This window comes from Salmo salar, chromosome 09 (assembly GCF_965601325.2).
Source record: "Salmo salar chromosome 09, fSalSal1, whole genome shotgun sequence".
Lineage (NCBI taxonomy): Eukaryota > Metazoa > Chordata > Actinopteri > Salmoniformes > Salmonidae > Salmo > Salmo salar.
The window spans coordinates 76,150,507-76,165,876 of record NC_138299.1 but is presented as its reverse complement, the minus strand read 5'-3'; the positions used below and the strand labels follow the sequence as shown (position 1 = coordinate 76,165,876).

The 15,370-nt window shown below is 44.0% G+C and overlaps 1 long non-coding RNA gene across 1 annotated transcript in view; it reads left to right on the top strand.

Moving 5' to 3' along the window:
• Nucleotides 1-15,370, top strand: part of LOC106611726 (uncharacterized) — a 49,040-nt gene that overhangs the window by 23,188 nt on the left and 10,482 nt on the right. The gene's annotated exons all lie outside the window — the stretch shown is intronic.

Here is a 15,370-nt window from a genome sequence, read left to right as displayed (position 1 = left end):
AACCACGTGTGGCTTTTTATGAAAATATTTGGCCAAGAAAACATTTCTGGTTGATCTCAGGGAATGTAAAACAGTTAGGAGGGGAAACTGTTAAAACGGCATTGAGTGAAGTAGCAACAAATACTGTATGTTGAATGAGCAACTAATAAACATGGAGAGCCTCACGGAATGACCTCACAGAATGACCTTCAGTCTAATACTGCCATTTACTTACTGTTGTAGATCTTCATTAGAACAACACATTTCACTGCATCTATCTGCTGACAATAAAAACATGTATCTTTTTTAAAACATGCTCTCTGCCCTAACGATGTAGCCCGCGCTACAGAGGGCTGTATCAGTCAGCTAATACAGGACTAGTAAAGGCCCAGTGCACTACTTTTGTGAAGAAAAACAAACGGCACCATTTTTTATATTTCGTTTTTCTTTCGATTTTCTTTCCCAATTTTGGAGATCGCTGCAGCACCCTCAGCACCCCTTCTTCCCGCGGCTATGGTCAGAGGGGTGCTGAAGATGAAATAGGTGGCTTGCTGATCTCCATGACAGAGCCGTTGGTTAATCACACTTACAGCACTGTAATTACAGCTGTCACCGTCATCCGCTGTAATTGATGCAAGTGCAGGGCCGCGCACCGCCAGAGAGGGCTGACCCTACACGCCACAAGCACCACGCCACGGCACACACACACTACCCCAAACACGACACACACTATGACACACACACAGACACAGAGGCAAGCAAATAGGCACGCGGGCACACCACACACACACACACAGCAGCAGTCTCACACACGGCAGCACCAGAGCGGCCCAAGGCGGCTGTCTTCTGGCAGCTAAATCTTTAGCGCTTAGCTTAGCTTAGGACGACCATCTGGCTCAGCAACTCTGTCTCCCTCCCTCCTTACTCTCTCCCTCCCGCTCTCTATCTCTCTTTAACGCCTGTCAGCAGTCAGCAGAGCTGCGGTCTTAGCCATGATGCTAACGTGTCTCCCCGCTTTTCTGCTGCTGCTGGTTGATTGGTGGGTGTTGCTGGTGTGGGTGTGTGTGTGTGTGTGTGTCACAGATGGCATGTGGAGGGAGTGTGTGTGTGGTGAGTGTGGTGATGAAGAGCGCTGTCAGAAGCCCCAGACAGCTCGGGCGTCTCTCAGGCAAGTTGGTCCGTCAGCGGGCATCTGGACTGGCTCAGCCACCCATCGCTGCATCTCCACTGGAGCGCCACTACAGGGTACACTGTAGCAGCTCTCTCTCTATTAAAACAATGACTACTTCCTTAACCCTTAGCTGTGTCTGTTTCAAGTTGATTGTCGACGCTGATAGAGGATTAGTGGCAACACTACATGTGTTTACAAATGACAGGGACATTGACAATGTTGAGCCATGGAGAAAGCACAGCAATTATATGTGTTTAGCACTTTGATCTGAGTTGATGTTTGGGCTTGTAGAGAAAGTTTGAAGATGATTCACTGGGTTTGGAGACCGTTTGGACCGTTTGGCTCTCTTTGTTGGTGGTTAGCTATGATTGAGGGGTCAGCTATGATTGGCTAGAGAACACTCTAGATGCAGTGTGGTATTAAATGCTGCATGGTTGTCATTAGGGTCGGGCGATATTACAATAGTATTGCCATTGAGGATGATGGTCGATGGTGACAACATCGTGATGTGAGAGATGACACCTAACCTATTTCAACTTGACTGGCACAGCGCAGTAAAGAGGAGTCAGGCAGCGCTATTTCAATAAACATGTTATATTTACAGAACGCAAGAGAGCGATGTAGACAGAGCTAAGAGTTCCAGCAAAGCGGCATAAAATGTCTGAAAATATGTTTTCATTTTTTTCTCTCTCGTATGTCGGATGATCTGGACCGATAGCTGAAGTCTATTTGATAGAGGACAGTTCCGCGGCTCTGTTTAATGATCAAACGATGAATGAATATAACAGAGTTCCATCTCAGAAAGTTTGACGTTTTGAATAAGCTAAAAACATGGTAGGCCAAAGATAATAATGAGAGAATTAGAAACAAACAATGGCAAGGTAGAAATTCAAATGAGAAATGAGAACAAACCTTATGGTTGAGCAAAGCATTAAGACAGAAATGAAGCATGCTTGCGAGGCCACGGTTATGGAGGTCAACATAAAGAACTTAGATTTCATTTCGACTCATTTTTCTTTTTTTATTCCTACCCCCATGTCTGTCTCATCTCTCCATTTGACATTTGGCTATGTTTTTGTTCTTGTGCATGTGCTTTCCCACCCCCATTAATATGAGATTGTAGGCAATTATATTGGAATTCATCATGTCTGCTGAAAACCCTCAGAAAGAGTGCTGACGGTCTTTTGTTTCTGTAAGTGAGTGACAGGGAAGGAGGACATGACTTTTGACATTTGCGCTGATGAGAACAGTATAGTTGTGTGAGACTCGTCCTTCATTGTGCCTTTCCTATACCCACACGCATGGTCTGAGACACTCCTTACACGGACACACACAGACTTGGTGTATCCCTGGTACCCCTCCAGTGAGTGCCAGTAATTTGGTCGGTGGGCACATGGGGAAGCAGGAGACCCAGCTGTTTGTGTTTTGTAACAGGCCTGGCACAGCTTTAGGGAGGCAGGGAGTCTAAACTCCACAGAGTCGACAAACACATCTGTTCCAGAGCATCACATGGACCTTGTTGTGGAGGTGTTGGTATAGTCTACTTATATTAGTGGGAGGCTGACACACCAAACCGTTTTGGTTCCTACTGTGCTTCGGGCCTCAATAAACTATTTAGAAAAGGAGGCTGTTGCCATGGTTATCAGCCTTTTTCTCATCAGTGTATTTAGGCCATTCAGCTTTATTTATTCCCATTAAACCCATGCCTTCTGTAGGAACCAACTGTTACAGAGAGCCGACCAATTGTTCTCCAAACAGAATGACCAGTATTTTTTCCCTTTGTTTGTAACCCGTTTGACATAAAGCTTTACAACAAAGGATCTGGGACTCGCTGGTGTTTGCAAAGGAAAAGGCTTTGATGAAAGTCGACCAGATCTCTATTGTAATAACCTAATAACAACCGATTTGTGTTGTTTTGCAGTTGAAAACACGTTAGTCACCCTTTCTTGATCTTCCTTGAAAATGTGATTTCTAAAAACCTTAATAACACCGCTGGGCTAAAATAAGAAAAATGTTAGATACGATAAGAAGCTTTTATGTCAAAATTAGCTTTTGCTCCCAACCTGTGCTTTCTCTCTCACCCCCTTTCCTTCCCTCTCCTACTATGATGCTTTTAGTAAGACCAAACTCCTTCATATCGCTCCTAAAGTGCACTGCAGCTGCAACCGAGGCAAATGACCTACCAGACATAAGGGTCAAGCTCTAGCAGAGGACACACACTTTGACAATGTTGTTGTTGCTGGTGGAATGGGCCATAGTGGGCTGTAGACTGGCTGGTGTTTGTCCTGTAAACTGTTTATTTAGGCCCTTTGCACCTCGCTTAACAGGAAGCCGTCTCCCTCAATTGGATTACAGCTAATCAAATATCTAGACGTGTAGAGTCAACACACACAGGTGTGGTACGGCCCTCTCTCCCCCCAGCACCAAGGCCCACTCCTCCTTCCCCTAGCTCAAACTAGAAGGCTCTTTACTATAGATCTAGGATCAGATTACACTACCTCCGATCATATCAGTAACTATTAGAGCAGGGTTCACCAACTGGCGGCTTGCGTGCCGAATTTGGCCCGCGGGTGGTTTTATTTGAGTTTTCTGAGCAAAAATTATTATGATTTTATTTTATTATTATTTCCATTGTTGGACATAAAAGACTGTAAAAACACCAAGAAATCAGCTCCAAGTGATTTTAAGAAGTCTGTTCCAAAGTATTCCCACGCATAATAGAGAGTGGTGATCGTATACAAATGTAAGCAAGGTTTGAAATGATTATGTTTTAATCCAACATTATATCTGTTTGGGTTTCTTGTGGTCAATTTGCAGTCTACAAATGATTAGTAATTGTGTTCCAGCCCCCCGACCATCCGCTGAAGAAATAAATCGTCCCGTGACTGAATGTAGTTGATGATCCCTGCATTAGAGGATGGTACAACATCTGACATGGGATCAGTGGTTAGGGTGACCTTTTTTCTACTCTCCTCCTCCTTGTCTAGGGGCTGGGGTCAGGGCCTTTCCCAGTCTGATGTCAGCCACCGGGACACAAGGCAACGTGTGACTGTTTGAAGAGCGTAAAGATCATCATTGGGCAATTAATGGGCACCAAAAGGGCACCATTAGTGAAGTGCAAACTGGTGATTGGGCAGTTGGAAAGTTGGACCGCTAAAATAACAAACTTGGAATTGAAATGCAAGGCGTTAGCATACCTGGATTTATATGATAATGCATGTCATTACCCCTGAGGAATGGACTGAGATAGATAGTGTATGTGGCCTCGCAGGAATGTTTATTTTCATAGCAGTATTTACCCGGCAGATGCCTAGTGATGGCAGCTGCAGCAGTTGCTGTGTTCTCATGTAAATTGTAGTGCCAGCTGTTGTGTTCCACTGACTTCCATCTCACTGAGCCTCTGCAAAGTTTTAGAGGTCAAATGAATCCTTAATAGGATCGGGAGTAAGAGAGTTGATTGTTGTTATGATATCCAGTACATTGTCTCGAGGAAACCTATATTCCTTGTGTGTGTGTGTGTGTGTGTGTGTGTGTGTGTGTGTGTGTGTGTGTGTGTGTGTGTGTGTGTGTGTGTGTGTGTGTGTGTGTGTGTGTGTGTGTGTGTGTGTGTGTGTGTGTGTGTGTGTGTGTGTGTGTGTGTGTGTGTATCTACTACTCAACAGACATTTCCTAGCCTGGAGGACAGATATAGACAGTACTGTATTGATTTGTTTGGGACTGCATCCCAAGGCTGAATTGAGTAGTTTTGAGATAGTCTCTAAAAAAAGAGAAATAGAGAGACAGGAAATAGACTAATAGTGAGATAAATCATCTTTCCCTAGCAACAGGCAGCTGCTACTCCTTGATCGTGTGCCTCCCAGGAAGTGACTGATATTGTTGTTGTTGTTCTTGTTTTAGACATATTCTTGATTCAAGAACACATCTAAGTCTAATGGCACAGGGCCCCCGTCTCTCTGGCTGACAGCAGGTTACCATGATCTTCAAGAGGCAGCAATGGGAATACGTTCCTAGAACAACAAAGAGAGAAGGAGTTTATCGAGCCCCCGAAGCCCCCTCCGTCAGAATGAAGCTCACCTAGAACCCATCCCTCATCATGGGATCTGAGACAACACACACTTACTTTCGCTGCTCTTCACTACTCCGAGGACAGTAGTTGTTTTCTTTGCCGTGAGTGTGTGTGTGTGAGTTTGTGTGCATGCAAATGTGTATGTCTATGTGTACATGCACACTTGAGCGTGTGTGTCTAGTTTGTGTCTGTGTGTTTACTATCTCTCTCCAGAATCAAAGGCAGACTGCAGTGCCTCTTCCTACTATTGGCCTATATCTGTTGGCTGGGGTTGGGGACCTATCAAGGAGAACATGCTAATTAAACTCCTGCTATCTCCACTGACTGACTCTCTTTCTTTAAGTTGTACACCATCAGCACTAAAGCATGAACACTGTAGGAAATATTTATTTCCGCATGAATAGCACAGGATCTGTAAAAATGCATTGAAGCACAGTCATTGGGGAGCTAAGAACACAATAATCCACAGAGCGACAGGAGAGACAGACAATCAGTTAGGATGGCAGGATGCACACAGATGGGTAGACAGACGGATAGACAGACAGACAAACGAATAATAGAGAGCCTGGCAGGTAGAGAGGCAGAAAGAAAAAGGCAGGCAGGAACATACCGCCTCCCCTCCACCCCCCCCCCCAACCCCCCATTCCAACACTCTCCCACCCCCACCCCCGCCCACTCCTTCACCCACCCACCCGTCCACACAGACGGCGGGCTGGTTGGTGGCAGTGCAGCCTGACAGTGTTTGGCAGGTACTGTGTCAGGGTTCAGTCCTGGCTGGGCAGGATCATTCTCCTGCACTAATTGAGTGATCCCAGTGAACCTCGGGTCCCTGCAGAGGTCCCTGCATGCATGGGGACATGTCATCAGGAGGAGGTTCACTTGCTCACTGCCCTGGGTGCAAAGTGACACCAGGCCTCTGGGCCATGTCCATGAACGGGATGAGAGGGAAATGCTTGAAGCAGGCCGTCAGGTATTGTACTAGGATGAACAATAACGTGTGACAAGCGAGGGCCTTATTTACAGGGTCTTTATTTCTGATAGAAGTAAATCATTATTTATGTTACGGAATGTTGTTTTCCGTCTTTTAAACGCTGCCTCTAAAATATGACAGGTGTTTCATCAAAGACAATGGTTGCACAGTCAATTCAGTAAGATTGAGCAATAGATACAAAAATGTCACAGAATTTATGCAAATACTTCCTCTTTCAATTGTCTTTTTGATTAGACTCATAATTTATACAAATTAATATATGCCAGACAGTCATAAGTGTTTTTGTGTTAACAAAATGGGAATCTTAATTTTTGTGTCGCTAAAAATAAATCATGGCACGTTGCTAGGCAACATAATGACATGACGCAGCGGGGAGTCAAAAACGAACCTTTGGCTGGAATTAGTCAAGAGGTGACAACTGAGTCACGTTCGTATTGGACAGTATGTGCTTTAACCTCTTTTCCTAGCCGTGTCCTAGTGGTTCATGGAAAGCAGCCCGTGGATATTGTGCAATTTGTCGATTCTTCAGAACAATAACCAAGACTTGAAAGGACAGCACATGCAATCAACATCAGCCATGTTCAGTGATTGGCTTGGCAATCCAGTGCAGTGTGTGTTTTTTTTATGAGTCACAAATTCCCAGGCCTATTTACAGTACGCTACGTGGACTTAGTCTGTCCACTTACACTTGAACAGAACCATTCAACAGAGGACACAGAGACATTTAAAGCTTTTAAAAATCCTAAATGAATGTATTGATTAACTTCCGTCCGCAGTGAAAGATTATGTTGGTTTTGAGATCGCCTCACTTGTCTGTTGGTCATAATGGATCTGCTACATTTCTTAAAGGTAATGTCATGAGGTTTGAAGAGTAGTCCAGCCTTTTCTTAGTGCTTTCTCTGGGTTCCAAAAGCATTTTGTGCCCTATGTTGGTTTGTTTTTATATATATGTCTTAGCTCTCCTTGGTGAACACAGTTTAGATTCTCCCTAGCTTGCTGTGATTGGCAGATTTTTTTTGCTCTTATCAGGGGCTGGGGTGGATGTGTGGGGGGAAGCTGCGGTCGGCGGACGAGCTCCAAAGTAGTTTTGAAGTGTCTGTGAAAAGACTCCCCTTAATCCGTTTTATTTGCTCTGCTACCTCCGAAACCATTTGTCCACAGAGATCCCCCCCCCTCCCCTCCTCTCCTCCCCTCCGCACCCTCCCTCCAGCTCCTCTACCCACCAGCCCAGCCCAGAGCCCAGGGATTTAGTCTGGAGGTGCAAGAGCCCGCAGACAGTTAAAAAGAGCCATCTGGCCGAGGGGTGGGGGCGTGGTGGGGGAGCCGTGCTGGGCAATCAAAATGACGGACAGCAGTGAAAAGTGTTTTGCGGGCTCCCACATACATGTGAAGTAGCCCGACTTGTGAGCTTTCACAGCTCCCCCTGGTCTTCAGGTAAACACTAGGACCGCCATGGTATGCGTCTCGCCGCTTCAATCTGTGTGTGAGTGTGTGTGTATTGTGTTAGAACAACTGCCGACTTTATTTGGTTGTGTGTGTGCGTGTGTTTGCGAGGAGAAGTAACACAGCATTCATATTTCAGAGAACACCTTTGGAAAAACCCTGGCGTTGGACACAGACCGACTTCTAAGCCCCGATGCAAAATGTGGTGTACAATCATCACTCACCCCTCTCTGAGCCAATATTATAATCCCATTCTCTTATGCTTCCATCTCTCCCCTTCAACCCCCCCCCCCCCATCGGCGGCCCCTTTCTCCTCCTTGCTCCAACCCCTGCTAATGTGGGAAGCTAGGCTTCATTTTTCACTATGCCTTTGGGGATCTGTTGTCAGAGAGCAGCCCTTAGGAAGTCTTTATTTCTACTAGGCAGGGCCTCTCACGTTCCTCCACCCGCTCCCTCCGTTCTCATGGCTGTCCCCCCCACCTGCTGAGAGCCTGATCCCAGCCAGGGCAGCGCTTCAGCGGGGGACAATTACCAACGCTCCCAAGCTTTGATCATCTGACCACATGGAAGCACAACAGCTGACCACATGTTTCAACAGACAAGAAGAAGGAGATGGAGGAGCAGGGAGAAAATAGAGGAGGTAGAAGAAGATGGTGTTGTCTTTGAATTCAGTCAAGCCCCATGAGTCCCATTCCAGTCTGGGATCTGCCGGAGAGAGAGAGAGTTAGCTAGCTAGTATAATTGTTTAATTTGTGTTCTTTTATGATCATAATTATGGATTTGGATCCCGGCAACCTTTACTTATTACCGACAATGTCTGGCCTCTGCACCGTCTTATAAAGTTCACTTTCAACTTGCTTTCTTTCTCTTTTGTGAGTGTGGCAGAGAAAGAGAGAGAAGTAATTTGAGGTGGTGCTTGTAAACGTGAGTGCTAATTCTCCTGCCATTGTCAGCCAAATTGTCACTAGGCCAGCTGGGCTGCTACTGCTCAGGCTGTCTCCTCTCCTCCCAGCCCCAGCCCCAGCCTCTGCCTGGTAAGATGGATTCAAAGCCTCTCTCCTCCACAAAATAACCATGGCCCCATGTGGACCCACAGAAGTCACCCCAGTGAACTCCAGTGAACCAGCTCACTGTGTGGAACAGGAAGACTAGGCCTTTTCAAAGAGAGGAGAAAATACTCTTCTAAATTATACAGTGATGTTGTGCCCTGACTGTAGACAGAGAGGTTAGAGTGAAAGGAGGATGGATAAGTTAGATGTTGATTTTAGAACATAGCCAGGAATATACCGTGCATAATAGTGCAGTTGTAATAACAATGGTGTATCAGTGCACACAGAAAGTTGGGTTAGTGGGGAAAGTAAATGTTGACACTGGGAAGATCTGTATGAATTCGGAGGGGTGCCGTTTTGGAGCAGATCGCAATGCATTTAATATCTTCTGTGAACCACACCACACTGCTAACTTTCATAACCATGTAGGTAACATTTCCAGACACTGCCAAGGTGATCATGTGGCTTCGCAGTGCCAGCAGTAATCGTTATTTTGAGTAGAACATCTCTCATAGCAGTTGAAAGTGTTGTGAAGTTGTGAGGAGACAGTGTTTCATTTGGGATCACCTGGTTCTGTCTGCTGGTGGCTGGGCCTCCAGTGGTGCACACTGGGACATGAGGTCTGAATTAGTGGGCTGGGTGGAGGCTGGAGGGGTGGTGGGGGTGGGAGGTGTTTGTTTTCGCCTGTTTGCCGGGGATGGCCTCTTGGAGTGTCCCAATTGTGAAGGAGATCTCTTTACCACATTAAGGGCGCTTGAAAAGAGCCTCTTCACCGCCACTTGGGCCCAGGCTGGAATAACGGGCACTGTTTTGACTGGCTGACACCTTTTATTGTGACCCACCGCTCTGCTCTGACGACCAACAGCCTGGTCCTGCCTCTACTCAGCCCAGTATGACCTTCAGAGAATATATACATGCATATGTACCAACACACATAGGTCTACTCATACACCTGCATGCATGCACGAACACACGCATGTAAATGAACTAAAGTGTAATTATATCTACTGTATTTCCATGTTTATATACCAGTGAACATTGGAAATACAATTCATCTGTTTGTGTCTGTGTAATGATAAAATCATAAAATATCTCTACTTTTTGCCTTTGTAATAATTTAGAAATTACTTTTCTCTGCGCAGCAATACTTCCTAATTACTTTTCATTTTTGTTCTTGATAAATAATGTTATATATCACAATAAAAAGTAAATTTTTACTATTACAATTAGGGTTGCAAAGGGTCGGAAACCTTCCAGTAAATCTCCAGAATTTTTTTCTAATCTTTACAGGAAAATGCCACGGGAACTATCTGATGTGTGGAGACATTTCACTGCAGCTAATGTAGAAGGAAAAGCTGTGTACATTTGCAAATACTGTGCCAAATCATATGTGATGAATGCAACAAAGATGCAGAATCATCTGGCCAAATGCATAAAGTTCCCTCAGCGCTCACAACAATCAACCTCTGACAAAAGTCCCTCTACTTCTATTCGAGGTGAAAATGACGAATCAGACACCTTATCGATAGCACCAGCTCATGGTCCTCCTGGAATCAGAAGTTTTTTTGACTCAATGGAGGAACGTAGTCAGAGAAATGCTGATGAATGTCTTGAACGAGCTGTGTATGCAACTGGTTCACCTCTGATGCACACAGGCAATGTGTATTGGAAGAGATTTCTGAATGTTCTTCGCCCAGCATACACCCCTCCAACCAGACATGCTTTATCTACTCATTTCCTGGATACAGAGTTCAACAGAGTTCAAGTGAAGGTCAAGCAAATCATAGAGAAAGCAGACTGTATTGCAATCATCTCTGATGGGTGGTCGAATGTTTGTGGGCAAGTAATAATTAACTACATAATCTCCACCCCTCAACCAGTATTCTACAAGAGCACAGACACAAGGGACAACAGACACACCGGTCTCTACATTGCAGATGAGCTTAAAGCAGTCATCAATGACCTTGGACCACAGAAGGTATTTGCACTGGTGACAGACAATGCTGCGAACATGAAGGCTGCTTGGTCTAAAGTGGAGGAGTCCTACCCTAACATCACACCCATTGGCTGTGCTGCTCATGCATTGAATCTGCTCCTCAAGGACATCATGGCACTGAAAACAACAGATACACTCTACAAGAGAGCCAAGGAAATGGTTAGGTATGTGAAGGGTCATCAAGTTATAGCAGCAATCTACCTCACCAAGCAAAGTGAGAAGAATAAGAGCACCACATTGAAGCTGCCCAGCAACACCCTTTTGCGTGGTGTTGTCATCATGTTTGACAGTCTCCTGGAGAGGAAGGACTCTCTCCAAGAAATGGCCATATCACAGTCTGCCGAAATAGACAGCCCCATCAAGAGGATCCTCCTGGATGATATATTTTGGGAGAGAGTGGTAAGCAGCCTGAAACTCCTGAAACCTATAGCAGTAGCCATTGCACGAATTGAGGGGGACAATGCCATCCTGTCTGATGTTCAGACTCTGCTTGCGGATATAAGAGAAGAAATCCGTACTTCCCTGCCCACTTCACTGTTGCTCCAAGCAGAGGAAACTGCAGTTCTGAAATACATCAAAAAGCGTGAAGACTTCTGCCTGAAGCCCATACACGCCGCAGCGTTCATGTTGGACCCCAAGTATGCTGGCAAGAGCATTCTGTCTGGTGCAGAGATCAACAAGGCCTATGGTGTCATCACTACCATGTCTCACCACCTTGGCCTGGATGAGGGCAAGGTTCTTGGCAGTCTGGCAAAGTACACTTCCAAGCAAGGGCTTTGGGATGGAGATGCAATATGGCAGTCGTGCCAACATATCTCATCAGCCACCTGGTGGAAGGGACTTTGTGGATCTGAGGCTCTTTCCCCTGTTGCCTCCATCATCCTCCAAATCCCACCAACATCAGCCACCTCAGAGCGCAACTGGTCCTTGTTTGGGAACACACACACCAAAGCACGCAACAGACTGACCAATACAAGGGTTGAAAAATTGGTGGCCATCGGGGCAAATCTGAGGCTTTTTGAGCCCGACAACGAGCCATCCTCAACAAGGTTGGAAAGTGACAGTGAAGATGAGGTCTCAGAGTCTGATGTTCAAGAGGTGGACATTGAGGAGGTCCATGAAGAAGACATGGAAGCCTGAGAGGAACATCACCAAAGCTTTACAGATGTATGTTGAAAATGTTTTTGGGAGATGCGCTGGATCATTGGAGATCATTCAATATTTCCTTTCTTTTGTTGTTCAGTGAAATCATCCGATGTGAAGTGTCAACTCATTTAATTAAAGTTCAATTCGTAACTAAATTGTTTTTTTTATTTCTATTGGAAGGATTTACTAATTTGCAATTATGTCTACTTATGATAAGGTAAAAGGTTTATGTTTCTGTCTCCATGTGATATGGTAAATATAACAATGCAAAAAACATCTACATTTAAATGGTATTAATATTAATTTGCATATATTTCCCTTAATTCCCATATATTCGGGTTAACTCCCATATATTCCCTTAAATTCCCACGGAAAGTTTCCATCTCTGAATATTCCCCAAAATGTGCAACCCTAATTACAATTTAGATTTCCATTACCATTATCTTCATTATTGAATATCTAGTGTTGTTGAATTTTAAGTATCTTATTTGAAAGGATTGTGTTTTACATTATTACCCTCATCTTAAAGGAAGTGATGCCTCATAAATCAATGTTGAACCATAATTCAACTTAATTTGTTTTTCATTTGTTTAATAAAGTAAGATGGAAAACTTCTCCCATACAAAAACAATTACACATACGATTTTGTCTGTTATGCACATGTTTCATTGTTCCTCTAAGACATCATGTTATTTTCCCAAAGAGGAAGTAATTTTATTATGTAACATTTCTGGTACTGGTCATTTGTGTATCCTACCTAGTTCATAATCATTTTATCCGGCTGTTAAAAATAATTAACAAGTCATGCTCTTTTGTCGTCCACCATTTTAAGTCCTCGGTCCAGCAATGAAAGGCTTTTCCATAAGCACGGTCACATAATAGTGTCAGGATCCATTTTAAAGTGCTGTAATTCAGGGGTTTACAAGGCCCCATAAAAACCCCAACATGCCCCGATAATGAGAAGCATGAATGGAAACTTAGAGTTCCTTGTGGCCCCTGAGAGAGAGAGTGAGAGAGCGAGAGAAAGAGAGAGAGAGAGAGAGAGAGAGAGAAAGGGGAGAGAGAGACAGAAACACAGGCACAAAGCGGTGTTGCTAACAAAGGCAGTTAGTCTGGGCTCTCATAGCAGCTAACCACCTATAACTACAGTAACAAGGTGAGAGAGGGAGGGATGGAGGGAGGGAGGGAGGGAGAGAGAGATAGAGAAAGAGAGGAAAAGGCCAGAGATCGAGAGAGGGGAGGGGTGGGAGGAGAGGAAAGGGGCGGGGGAGATTGTATTAGACATTGTACAGCTGAAAGGACTGCTGTGATTGGTACCACTGTCTTATCCAGGTTTACAACAGTGTTATCCAGGTTTAAAGGGTGTTATCCAGGTTTAAGATGGTGTTATCCAGGTTTAAAACAGTGTTATCCAGCTTTACAATGGTGTTATCTAGGTTTAAAACAGTGTTATCCAGGTTTACAACAGTGTTATCTAGGTTTAAAACGGTGTTATACAGGTTTACAACAGTTTTATCAGGGTTTACAGCTGTGTTATCCAGGTTTACAGCGGTGTTATCCAGATTTAAAACGGTGTTATCCAGGTTTACAATGGTTTTATTCAGGTTTAAAAGGGTGCTATCCAGGTCTACAATGGTGTTATCCAGGTTTACAATGCTGTTATCTAGGTTTACAACAGTGTTATCCAGGTTTAAAGGGTGTTATCCAGGTTTAAAGGGATGTTATCCAGCTTTAAAATGGTGTTAACTAAGTTTACAACATTGTTATCTAGATTAACAATGGTGTTATCCAGGTTTACAACGGTGGTATCCAGGTTTACAATGATGTTATCCAGGTTTAAAAGGATGTTATCCAGCTTTACAATGGTGTTATCCAGGTGTACAATGGTGTTATCCAGGTTTAAAACGGTGTTATCCAGGTTTAAAACGGTGTTATCCATGTTTACAATGGTGTTATCCAGGTTTACAACGGTGTTATCCAGGTTTACAGTGGTGTTATCCAGGTTTACAACGGTGTTATCCAGGTTTACAACAGTGTTAACTAGGTTTACAACATTGTTATTCAGGTTTAAAAGGGTGTTATCCAGGTCTACAACGGTGTTATCCAGGTTTACAATGCTGTTATCTAGGTATACAACAGTGTTATCCAGGTTTAAAGGGTGTTATCCAGGTTTACAATGGTGTTATCCAGGTTTAAAATGGTGTTATCCAGCTTTACAATGATGTTATCCAGGTTTACAATGGTGTTATACACGTTGAAAACGGTGTTATCCTTATCCAGGTCTACAACGGTGTTATCCAGGTTTACAATGCTGTTATCTAGGTATACAACAGTGTTATCCAGGTTTAAAGGGTGTTATCCAGGTTTAAAGTTATGTTATCCAGCTTTACAATGGTGTTAACTAGGTTTACAATGGTGGTATCCAGGTTTACAATGGTGTTATCTAGGTTTAAAAGGGTGTTATCCAGCTTTACAACGGTGTTATCCAGGTTTAAAAGGGTGTTATCCAGGTTTAAAGTGATGTTATCCAGCTTTACAATGGTGTTAACTAGGTTTACAACATTGGCATTTAGATTTACAATGGTGTTATCCAGGTTTACAACGGTGGTATCCAGGTTTACAATGGTGTTATCTAGGTTTAAAAGGGTGTTATCCAGCTTTACAACGGTGTTATCCAGGTTTACAATGGTGTTATCCAGGTTTAAAACTGTGTTATCCAGGTTTAAAATGGTGTTATCCAATTTTACAAGGGTGTTATCCAGGTTTACAACGGTGTTATCCAGATTTACAAGAGTGTTATCCAGGTTTACAATGGTGTTATCCATGTTTACAACGGTGTTATCCAGGTTTACAGTGGTGTTATCCAGGTTTAAAACGGTATTATCCAGGTTTACAACGGTGTTAACTAGGTTTACAACATTGTTATCTAGATTTACAATGGTGTTATCCAAGTTTACAACAGTGTTATCCAGGTTTAAAAGGGTGTTATCCAGGTTTAAAGTGGTGTTATCCAGCTTTACAATGGTGTTATCCAGGTTTACAATGGTGTTATCCACGTTGAAAACGGTGTTATCCAGGTTTACAACGGTGTTATCCAGGTTTACAACGGTGCTATCCATGTTTACAACGGTGTTATCCAGGTTTACATTGGAATGGACAGGAATTAACAGTCCCATAGGCTTTTTCCAGTCAGTGATATCACATGGACTAGTGTCACAGGTCACAGACAACTCAAGCGCATAACTCATCTTCCTTTAGTCCTCTCCGACAGGCTCTTTATGGCGCCCTGACCTGTGCCTGTGCGTGTGTGTGTGTGTGTGTGTGTGTGTGTGTGTGTGTGTGTGTGTGTGTGTGTGTGTGTGTGTGTGTGTGTGTGTGTGGCGTGTGCGTGCTTCAGTGCGTGCATCTGTGCATGTACTTGTGTTCTTGCGTATGAGTGTGTGTGTGCTTTTGTGCATGTGTTTAACGTGTATCCAATGTCAGACAGCTCACTAAAAATATCTTAGTCATCCGTACACAGTTCCTTCTG